Raw genomic sequence first — 12,296 nt, forward strand, 5'->3', positions numbered from 1 at the left:
TGGTCAAAATCAAAATGTTGAGAAAATTATTATTACGAGACATGAAATTAGTATTTTTAGCTATTATTTTATTATTATTATTATTATTATTGGATAATTATAATAAAAATATTAATTAATAGTTGAATTAAATATTAATATCCAGTTGAATTATTTGTTATACACAAGAGTTAAATGAAAATAATTTATTAACCAATAACATGAAAAATGATCCATAAAAGTGAGTGTCCATAATATGTAACAAATGAGGTATTAAAGTTACATTAAGAGCATGTACTTGATATTGAAAATAATCACCTCTCTGTTCTTAAATAATTGTTATACTAATGAAAATTCTTAAGTATAAAAAAGGAATGAAGGCATGCAATAGGTTTACATAATATTTAGCTATCCAGATATATAGACTGTTCATCATCAGGGGCTATTTTCTTAAATTCTGAAATAAGCTTATGTCTTTCAGTAGAAATGGTATTTCAAAACACTTTAGCAGTATCGAGCTCTAGTTAACCTCAATTTTGTTTTACATATCTTGTAATTTTCCTAATGAATTTCCTTTCCTTGGTACTAGCGCCTGTAAATTTTTCATAGTTATCTGTCATAAAAATAAATTATACCGTTAAAAAATAAACAAAAAGCTAACTATAATATAAAAGAATATAGAAGAAAAAATAAACTAACTCGCTTTTATGCCAGACAATATAACAGTAAATAACATTAAAACAAAAGCTGACTTTACTAACTGAAAAACAGTTGGACCTTCATCTTTCTTACTGACATTCACAGGTGTGGTGGTTGCCCATCTTTCTTTCCTTTAAAGGTATTATTAAAAAGGACGACTTAAGATTCTCATCTCTTTTCCCATTTCAAATTATAGAGAAAGATTCTACATTAAAACTTGCATATGACAAATATCTTTTAGTCGAAATCAAAAAGTGTACATTTACATTTTTCCCTTGTGGCCTTGAAACTAGTTATACTGAAAAAGGTTTACGAATACGTTTATATCTTAAAAATAATGGATTTGCTTTTAGATTGAAAGAATGATTAGGAACTTCCAAAAATCAACAATTCTTTATTTGTTAGTAAGTGAATAATAAAATATTAGTTATCATTAATTATTTAGGATCAGTTCTTGTTTGAAATAACTTATGAGTTGAAGATAATGTATAGATTTGGGTGAAACTTTGTGATCGTCCAAGGATATCAGGTATGGGATGTCTGCGTATCGCTTGAAGAGAAATTATTTGTAAGTAAAGTAAAAATTTATAAAAGTGGCTGACAGGAGGAAGGGTAGAAGAATCCCGTGTTTGTTATTAAAAAAATAAACTTAGCTGTCAAAGTTTCACTAGTGCAGTTTGTTCTATCTAATGATTTGAATTTCAGGATCTTCCTAACAATATTAATTGATTTATTGAACAAAATTTTTTCTTAAAGAAATCTCTGTTATTTATTTTTCTAAAAACTACTTTACATCGATGTGAATTTTATAAACATTCATTTCAAAAATTTTAGTTTCAGTTCCAGTCGATCACAATCAGCTATTTTGTTACTTTTCTTCTTTTTTCATTTTATTTACGTAAATTGTTCATTTTGTTAATTATTAAAATTGAACTAAATAAATAAAATATTCATTATGTTTTAAATTACATATTTCAGTACGAAATATTTCTAAGTACTTGTTCAAATTTTATAGTTTAATTTTTTATTTACAAATAAATGTGTCTGTGTACTGACCTGAATACTTCCAAGAAGTTGCAAATTATGTTCATGTTTTTAAAATAGAATATTAAAAATATTAATATAGTTTGTTAGTTGAGATAATTCTTTGTAACACAAGTAAGACCTGACGTTAAAGTCGGATCTTGTCTGATATTCTATACGTACAATGAAATGTTTGTATTATATTGTATGCATTATATTTGTAAAAATTTGTATTACATTTAGTAAATATCACTGCAGTTATTAATTTTTCCTTCATTGAGTGTTGTGTAGTTTATGTAGACAAAAGACTATTTGTAATCTTAAAAAAATCACTTGTTTATTTTTACATTTAATCTGTTACTACTTGGCTTATGAATGTCTGTAGTTAATAAACCTATTGCTGTATAAACTTTGATATAATTTTAGTTATATAGATTTATGATTTAATTATTGTAGTAGTTATATTTAATTGAAAGATCTAATTTTTTTGTCTAATTTAAACAAGAAAGTAATGTTAAGAAGTACGGGATTAATTATATTAATTTGAATCGCCTTTTTTTATGCAGTTAAAAATATTGTAAAAATTACTGTTTTTAAAGGTATTATTTATATTTTTTCATTTCTTGTAGTTAGTATTGTGCTGATGATATCTACTGTTATCGGTCTTAATTATTGTTATTCGATTCTATTTGAATGGAATCACTTTAATGATCTTCTCAATGAATAGTTTATAGTTAGATCTGTTATTTCGACTGGTCACAAATTCTGGGATCGGAAAAATCATACGTTTATCAAATCCTATTTGTTTTGGATGGCTGTTTAATTTCTGGAGGAATATACATTTTTTTATAGCATAAATTCTGTTTTGGGTGAAACTTTCTGATCATCCAAGGATGTCTGTACGGGATGTCTGTGCGTGACTTGAAGGGAATCTTAAGCTATCATCTATGAAAAGATTGTCTTTTCTGCATCCATCGACTCTTTTTCTTATTCTTAATTTTGTGTTCTGTTCATGTATGTTGGACCCTACTCTATCGTAGAGGTTGCTAGGACTTATGAAGCCGGTGCATTCTTAGTGTGATCTGGAGGAGAGGGGAACTGCTTGAGGACTAATTTAAGGGCTTGTTTAATTATTGTTTAGTATCTTGTGGCTCCACAAAAAACCAAATAGATAACATACTTATTTGGTAAAGCCAAATTTCAATTATAATTCAATTAAAAATACTGAATATATGATTTAGAAGTCATAGAATATATAGATTTATCTAATTAGATTCTAAGTTATATCAAGTTATGTTATAGATATACTACTATATGTTTCTGAGTTTTGTGGCTTTAATTTTATATTTATATTTCTTCTGAATAGAATACCACTTTTTTTTCATTTAGTCTTCCTTTTTAAGTCTAATGGATTTTTTTAGCTTCTTCCATAAAAAAATGTACAAGTACACTGATTACTTGTTTAGAATAGAGCACATGTTTTTTGGTAACTATAACAGATTGTTATTGGAAAAATTGCGCTTGGTAAATCTTATTAGAATTATCAATTCTTTTTAGTTTCAAAAATATTTCACTTCATAAATTGCATAGTCCTTTTATGTCAATGATAAGCTATTTTATGAAGAAAAATTTGACATTAAAAATTTGAAGTATAAAGGATACATTTTAAAATACTTATTTCTCGTGGTTAACTAGCAGAACTGTACTAGAAATATTTTTCTCATTCTTAAGTAATACTGGACACTCATTTGACAAGTAATATTAAGTAATGGAAAGCCATTAGAAAAAAATAATTGTTTTTAATTTTTCAGTTGGCATGTAAAAATCCTTTTCCTTCTGAAACGTAACAATTATATTTAATTATATTAGATAGAAGTATTATAATTCCAGCAGTCGTGAAATTATAAAATTAATTGCAAGTTATTAGTTTACTTTTAAAGTAAATAAAAAAAAAAAAACTCCTGTATTAACCAGTAGCCAACATTAACCAAAAAGATATTAATAATTCAGTTTTTGTCAACATAATTTAAATGTTTTGTTTTAAACTATCCCTTGAGTTTATATTACACTAACAAATATTGAAATACTATAAAAAAAATAGGAAGAAAAAGAAATTACATTAAGAAAAAAACTTTTGTATTTTGCTTAAAACTATCATCTATTTGCTTAGAATGAATTGTTTATATTATTTGTAGATGTCATATCTATTTCCCTTTTTATAACACACTAACTACATTTTGTAATATATAGTATGTTATACTATATATTATATGTTTATAGTATATATATATATATATATATATACATATACCTTTTTGTAAATATATGATAAAACTCGACCAACATACAAGGGTTATCTTAGAAGGAAGTAACAGCTGTTAGTAAATTATTTTGTAGAATTTGGTAAATTTAATTTAAATCTTTGGATTCATGGTCAGCCAGTTTGTTTTATTGTAGATTACCACTTTCTATGTGTTTTGTTATTTTTAAGAAGATAAAACAGAATTACTAACTAATGTTGAAATTTTACTCTGGTATAGTTTATGAATTTATAAAATGTATTTGAACGAAAACACAGAGGCACGATTTTGAGGTTTTGTGTTATGATTATTTAAAGAATTATAAGTTTTATTACAGTAGAATTAATAAATATGATAAAACACCTTTTAGGATGATCCTCAATCATAACCAATGACTTGATGTGCAGAGATTGTAAAATAAGGTAAAAAATTTCATTAGCACTGTGGTCATATTGTGGTTTTTAATCGACTACAAATAAATTAATATAAAATTTTCAAGTGTTGTAAGTTAAGAAAGCATAAACATACAAGTCAATGCGCAGGGTGGTGATGGTTGGTATGTACTGCTAGGTGGAACAAAGGGTCGACCACACACACATACATACACAAGTATGTATTGTGTACATGCATATGCTCAACAGTGCACTGAATGCTCACAGATACATAACTATTTCCCTTTTGATATTTTTATTTATATTTATTGTTGTTCAATCAACTATATTTTTTTTTTTTTTTTTTTAAATTGCTAGACTATTTAGTTTTTTAGTTATACAATTACAATTTTTATTTCTTTTTGAAATTTCATTTATTCTTTACAATTTTTTGTTTGTTTATTTAGTTAACAGGTAATTAGGGTAGATAAGGATTTTTTAATCAAGCGGCTCAATCCCATCTATATCATCAGATCTCACATTGTTCGATGAGTATGACTCATTGGTGCTGTCAGTTTGCATGTCGGCAACTCCCTATCTATTTCATAATTTTTTTCTATTGTTAGTCCATGTTTGCAACATTGCTTCCAACATTCCACTGGCAGTTCAGAAACTTTTTCTCAGGAATTTCTTTTATATCATTTATATTTCTCCAATGAAAGACATTTTTGTTCGCTACCTGACTTTATGTTCGCTCAAACCAACTCAATTGGGTTAATTTCAGGACGGTAGGGTGGCAATCTTATTTATTATGTTGTGACCGTGATCCTGCAATATTTTATCGAAGTAGTACTCTGTACTGGGTTTGTTAATTTGCACTAATTCGTACAGTTATGTTTTTAACATATCTGCTGAGTACAGAACATTTCTCTCTCGAAACCACTATAACAGTTTATGTTTTTAGCCGATTGAATTTGACACCTTGTACAACTTTATGTTCGGTACCAAGCATTATCTATTATAAAAACCGATCGATGTGGAAGATTTGGGATTAGCTTTATTCTGTCATTTTTTTGTAATTATCGGCATTCATATAGTTCTGGTATTCTCCTTTTTCTTTGGCACAATGTTAAAGAGCATTTTGAATTTCTCCTGTGTTAGAGCCTTTTTGTTTGAGCCATTGGTGCAACCATAACTTTTCCCATAAGTAAGTGAATATAAGATTCATCCGAATCGGTCTTCCTTCCCATTTGTAAATGTTTATTTTCTTTAGACAGTCTATTCATTTAATATGTATATGTTTAATATGTTTTTTTTATTTTTTTATTAAAATTTTCCTTTTATTTTCAGTTTACTTTCATCTTTTTAGATGAAAGTAAAGTATAGGTTTCCTATACTACTAAGAATTTTTCTTAGATTTTCATTATTGCAATTTATCTGCAGATATGAGTGTTTGGTTTTAAAACTAATAATTGTTTTTCAATGTCGGTAGGGATTTATGTTGTATTTGAAAATTGCATATGATTTTACATAATGCACATCTTTGGAAGATGTCGATGTTATATTTCGTTTAATAAATATCAGTAACAATGTACAGTGAATCAACGTAACTACACGAATACAATAAGCCAACCGAATTCCTGCTTCTAATCAGTCCTTGAACGCAGCACACCATCACCCTACTAGCATTGCCCATACCACTTCACATATGCCAATCGAGTTTCTGAAGATGAACACCCAAATCTGCAGATGAATTGTAATCAGAAAACTCTAAGGAAAATTGTGAGGAGTAAGGGAAGAAAACTGAAAGTTTAAGGAACATTTTAGTAGAAAAACAAAATATATGTATTAAACAAATAACTTATCTACAGAAAATGAGCATTTGGAGACGGGAGAAACACCAGTAATGTTTTTGTACTATCTTAACTTAGAATAGTTATATATTAGCTTTTTGACTCTCATGGAATGTTATCAAACATTTATCATAGTGTATATTACAGTTCTGAAGACTGCAACTATCCATTCACATAATTATAGAAATTTTTGGGTGGTAACAGTTAAGTAGGTGATGATTATTTAAAATAAGCTTTTTCATGGTGGTTAAATGATCTACTAGAGTAGAAGTGCAACAAGACTATTATCAAAGTTCATGAATAAGTTTGACACACGCCTCGATATTGGTTGCTATTATCAAGAGGAGATGACTAATGAATGTGTTTTGGTTTTGGTAAAAAAAAAAAACAATAAAGGTTGATCGATAATATTTACATGTTTTTAACTTTTATAATTAACCTGTTTTTCTTTCAAGAAATCCCTTGTATGTAAAAAAATATTGAAAAATTTGCAAGGGAAACTTATTTTGTTTGTATTTAATTATGTATAAGCAAAAAAATTAAAAGCCTTTAAAAACAGACAAATAAACATGTATACATATTTCTTTATATATATTTTAAACTATTGAGGTTTTCTGTGTTTAATGTAAATTTCTTCTTTTTTTGTTTTTAATTAAATTTTGTTGACAGGTCTAGTATTTAATGTAAGATTTATAAAATATTTACTGATAAGGAGGACTTTTATTTTTACAAGAACATATCCACATTTTCTGATGTGGATATAAGTAGTGTATTTTTAAAATTAATTTTCATGTAAACGTGTGTTTATTGAATTACTTATTAACTTATTTTAGGATAATTGTTTAATTAATATTAGATTGTATTTTAAATTAATATTAAAAAAAAATACAGGCTGTGATTTAATGAAAAATAATTATAATTGTTTATAAAAATATGAATAAATTTTTGTTTCATATATATAAAAATAAAAAAAGAGTATTGATTAAAAAGAAAAACAGTTGGCATGAATGATCATATACTTTTCAATTAATATTGTACTTACAAATTTTTTTTTAAAATTAACTTAATTTTTAATTTTAATATGTACAGTTCCCAACAATTTCTCATTTATTATGTTGATGAATTTCTCATTTATTATGTTGATGTGAAATTTTTAATTTTAAGAAAAAGATGGTTACATATATTTTACTTATCAATTTTATTGGTGACGTATTAAAATATTTTTTTTCAATTCATTTATTTATAAACATGTAAAATTACTGTTTTACCACTGTGTATCAACGGTTATATCAGTACTTAAAAAAAATATAATTAAATTTTTTTTTAAATATCAAATTTATTTTTTGCTATGTAATAGAGAAATGAATATAATTTGAAAAACATGAAAAATCGACTAAAGTATGCCAGTTTTACATATGTATAAGCCCATCAGTGACTTCTGAATTCATATTTTATTATTATACTATTTATACTGAACTAAATAGTGTGTATATAATTTAACTTTATCCACGTAAGTACAGAATTAAAGTAAAATGACACACCTTATTTTTTCATAATGTTTACAGTAGTACCTTCGTGGGAACCCACATTCTAAGTTGTAATTCTTCATAAAATTTTTATTATCAAATTACATATTAAACTTAAAATAATAATAAAAAAATATATAACATATAAAATTTAATATAACAATTTTCAAATTTATAATTTACATATATGACGTCTTATGATAAAATTAAAATTAAATAGGATAACAAAATATACTACTTGTTGGGCCAGCTAGTACTGTAATATTGTATGAATAATTAAAATTTATGTATTATCTTTATCTGAAAATATTTTTTTTCATTTTGGAGAAATATATATATAAAAAGTACTTTTTTTTATTATAAAATATCTTTACGTAGATTTAATACAGATTAGTTTATAATTAATATTTCAGAAACTGAAGTCACTCCCATCTATTTAAATAAACTTTTTTTAGTGTGAAAATATGTTGGTTATCTGTTCTATAGAGAAATGTTTTTTTATTACAAATAAATAAATTATTGATTCAAATAAAGAGTTTATATTGAAATTTTACTACACCTTACAATACAGTAAATTCCACTTGTGATTTAAATTAGTCTTGTCCAGTAGCCATTATTAATAAATATAACATAACGAGTAATAAATATTGGTAATTCAGGATTTCAAATCCCATAGTAGTTTTCCTTTTTTAAACCAGGAGGGAGGTATCTTACATTTTAGTAGTTCAATTTTTATAATTACACATACAGATTAAATATGTGTATAAAATTTGTATTCTATTTATTTTCCTTTTCAATAATTTTTTTTTTAGTTAATCTATCAAAGATAAATATAAAATAAAGCATAGAAGAATTTAAGTTATATTAGTTCCCAAGTTGTCTAATTCATTGGCATTTGTCTTTATTAATATTGGTTCCTTTATTGGAGTCCTTTCAGATACTGTTTCTATTAATATTCTTAGTAGTAGTTAGATGATCTGCTGTTAATTCAATTCAAGTTACAGACTTCATTAGAACACATAAGGTTGTTAAGTAAAGAATATTCTGTGACATACTAACACTATGGTTCAGTATTTATTATTATTTTTTTAAATTATTAGGATTAGAAAGGTTTTCTTATAATTGGGAGAGATAGTTATAGCAGTTACTCTTATATTTAAAAATATAATAAGTTCATAATTTGATTCATTTGTTGTCGCTTCATCTTAAAATAATGTATAAATTTTTTTTTAAGTACCTATGTAAAATATTTTATCTTCTAATTATTTTCTCTAGCAGCAGTGCCCATGAAGATTGACACTGCAAAGATTCTTTGTGAAGCATCTTTTCTTTTTTCCATTTAGTCTCTGGAACCAGAGGATGAATGAGGATGATATATGTGAATGTAAATGAAGGTTGACCGTTCCTTAGATGTATGGTTAATTGAAACCCAATCACCATATAGCACCGGTATCTATTATCTAGTATTCAAATCATTATAAAAGTAGCTGCCTTTACTGCCTTCGTAAAAGTTTAGCCTTTGTGTAGCATCTGCCATGTGAAATCGGAAATGTGATTCCAGTACAAATCCCTGAACATTGATTTCTCTGTATACTCAAATAAAAAGTAGCATTCCCTTTCAGTCTTAATAGTAGGTTGTCAGCTCTGAGTTATAATTTTGATCAGCAACAGTTTGAGTAAACGCACTTTATTAACTGATAATATTATTGAGAAAAAATATTTCTAATCCTTTTTTAAAATTTGTTTGGTAGCAGTTATGTTTTATCGATAAAATAATGATGTAAAGCAGTATCTTCAACTTCTAAAAGCTTTTGTTGACGCTCGTTTAGATAATTTATCATTAACAGTGATAAATATTCTGATATAGAGGAGCGTAGAAACTCTGGAGACTACTTTATACCATTACCTTATATGCAGTTGTTAACTGCTATAAAACAATAGACAAATTGAAAATAGAATTGGATTTATTTTTATGAATGATAACAATATGCCCTTTAATATCAAATTATTAATATGTTTATCATGGAAATAGATGTATTTTTCACAACTGTATTTTGTTAATTTTATAGGCTCTCATAATTTCTTACAGACTTTCACTAACAATGAAAGAATGATACAATTTATGATGCTACACTGTTAACAACGAAGACAAATATTTTTGACTGTTTTTTTTTTATTAATAAAATAAAGGACACGGGGTCTTTATTAATCCGCAAGCAGAGAGAGAGAGAATGCGAGAAAGTGTGATAGAGAGACATTACCGATAGAGGGACATTGACAATTGACAATTTACTGTACATACACATTATCTCACACACACGCACACACACACTCACACATCCGCAAGCAGAGAGAGAGAGAGAGAGAGAGAGGGAGAATGCGAGAAAGTGTGATAGAGTGACATTACCGATAGAGGGACATTGACAATTGACAATTTATTGTACATACACATTATCTCACACACACACACACACACACACACACATCCGCAAGCAGAGAGAGAGAGAGAATGCGAGAAAGTGAGATAGAGAGACATTACCGATAGAGGGAAATTGACAATTTACTGTACATACAAGGTATCTCGCACACACGCACACACACACACACATATACTCACACATCCGCAAGCAGACAGAGACAGAGTGAGAGAGAATGCGAGAAAGTGTGATAGACTGACATTACCGATAGAGGGACATTGACAATTGACAATTTACTGTACATACACATTATCTCACACACACGCACACACACACACACATACACTCACACATCCGCAAGCAGACAGAGACAGAGAGAGAGAGAATGCGAGAAAGTGTGATAGAGTGACATTACCGATAGAGGGACATTGACAATTGACAATTTACTGTACATACACATTATCTCACACACACACACACACACACATCCACAAGCAGAGAGAGAGAGAGAGTGAGAATGCGAGAAAGTTTGATAGAGAGATATTACCGATAGAGGGACATTGACAATTGACAATTTACTGTACATACACATTATCTCACACACACGCACACACACACACACACACACACATCCACAAGCAGAGAGAGAGAGAGAGAATGCAAGAAAGTGTGATAGAGAGACATTACCGATAGAGGGACATTGACAATTGACAATTTACTGTACATACACATTATCTCACACACACGCACACACACACTCACACATCCGCAAGCAGAGAGAGAGAGAGAGAGAGGGAGAATGCGAGAAAGTGTGATAGAGTGACATTACCGATAGAGGGACATTGACAATTGACAATTTACTGTACATACACATTATCTCACACACACACACACACACACACACATCCGCAAGCAGAGAGAGAGAGAGAGAGAATGCGAGAATGTTTGATAGAGAGAAATTACTGATAGAGGGACATTGACAATTGACAATTTACTGTACATACACATTATCTCACACACACGCGCACACACACACACACACATCCACAAGCAGAGAGAGAGAAAGAGAATGCGAGAAAGTGTGATACAGAGACATTACCGATAGAGAGACATTGACAATTGACAATTTACTGTACATACACATTATCTCACACACACACACACACACACTCACACATCCGCAAGCAGAGAGAGAGAGAGCGAGAGAGAGAATGCGAGAAAGTGTGATAGAGAGACATTACCGATAGAGGGACATTGACAATTCACAATTTACTGTACATACACATTATCTCACATACACGCACACACACACACACACACACATCCGCAAGCAGAGAGAGAGAGAGAGAATGCGAGAAAGTGTGATAGAGAGACATTACCGATAGAGGGACATTGACAATTGACAATCTACTGTACATACACATTATCTCACACACACACACACAAACACATCCGCAAGCAGAGAGAGAGCGAGAATGCGAGAAAGTGTGATAGAGAGACATTACCAATAGGGAGACATTGACAATTGACAATTTACTATACATACACATTATCTCACACACACGCACACACACACACACACACTCACACATCCGCAAGCAGAGAGAGGGAGAGAGAGAGAGAGAATGCGAGAAAGTGTGATAGAGAGACATTACCGGTTGAGGGACATTGACAATTGACAATTTACTGTACATACACATTATCTCACACACACACACACACACATCCGCAAGCAGGGAGAGAGAGAGAGAGAATGCGGGAAAGTGTGATAGAGAGACATAACCGATAGAGGGACATTGGCAATTTACTGTACATACACAGTATCTCACACACACGCACACACACACACACACACACACACACTCACACATCCGCAAGTAGAGAGAGACAGAATGAGAGAGAATGCAAGAAAGTGTGATAGTGACATTACCGATGGAGGGACATTGACAATTGATAATTTACTGTACATACACATTATCTCACACACACGCACACACACACACATCCGCAAGCAGAAAGAGAGAGAGAGAATGCGAGAAAGTGGGATAGAGAGACATTACCGATAGAGAGACATTGACAATTGACAATTTGCTGTACATACACATTATCTCACACACATGCGCACACA

At 29.2% G+C, this 12,296-nt stretch overlaps 1 protein-coding gene across 3 annotated transcripts in view; it reads left to right on the forward strand.

Moving 5' to 3' along the window:
• Nucleotides 1-12,296, forward strand: part of LOC142326660 (glycine dehydrogenase (decarboxylating), mitochondrial-like) — a 108,241-nt gene that overhangs the window by 24,640 nt on the left and 71,305 nt on the right. The window lies entirely within an intron of this gene.

The sequence above is a fragment of the Lycorma delicatula genome, chromosome 6, assembly GCF_047948215.1.
Source record: "Lycorma delicatula isolate Av1 chromosome 6, ASM4794821v1, whole genome shotgun sequence".
Lineage (NCBI taxonomy): Eukaryota > Metazoa > Arthropoda > Insecta > Hemiptera > Fulgoridae > Lycorma > Lycorma delicatula.